The sequence below is a fragment of the Ochotona princeps genome, chromosome X (genome assembly GCF_030435755.1).
Source record: "Ochotona princeps isolate mOchPri1 chromosome X, mOchPri1.hap1, whole genome shotgun sequence".
NCBI classification, from domain to species: Eukaryota; Metazoa; Chordata; class Mammalia; order Lagomorpha; family Ochotonidae; genus Ochotona; species Ochotona princeps.
The window spans coordinates 818,945-819,582 of NC_080865.1; positions in this window are offsets into that span (position 1 = coordinate 818,945).

A 638-nucleotide genomic window follows, 5' to 3' on the forward strand; every position below is an offset into this window, starting at 1 on the left:
TTGATGGTCATCCAGGAATTCTCAATTTTGTCTTAGTGTCTGCACCTTCCAAAGACCCTTAACAAAGCATATGAGTGGTGGAGGTAGGTGGGCATTCATTTCAGCCTGTGAGTGCTTCTTGTGATACAAACAAAACATTTCCTTTGCTAGAAAAGGTGACAAACAGGAATATTAACTTAAGCATTATGCCCTGATATACAGGTGTGACCAATTAAGCCATAGAAACTATATGAAGATTTATATAGCACAGAAATCATACACTAAATGTCAACTTTACAAAAATGTTTACCTTGTCCTTCCTTTAAGCAGGAACCAGCACTTTAAAATATGGCTTGACTCCCTTTTTTGGGGGGGGAGGGCAGGAAATACACAACCTAAGGAACAAGTTTTATTGATACTCCTATCACGAAAAATTAATCCTATGAAAGAGACCCTGTGTGAGGGATACTCTCCAAACTGATAACATTGAAAGCTACTTTAAAATAAAATAATTTCCCCAAATTATTTTTTAAAAGATGTTACTGAGGAGATATAAAATATTTGGTGTACAATTTTAAGGTCAAACACAACTAGAAATTAAGATCCTTGTATGGCTGTGGAGTAGCTCACTCTGAATTCTCACTGGATGGATGTCCTGA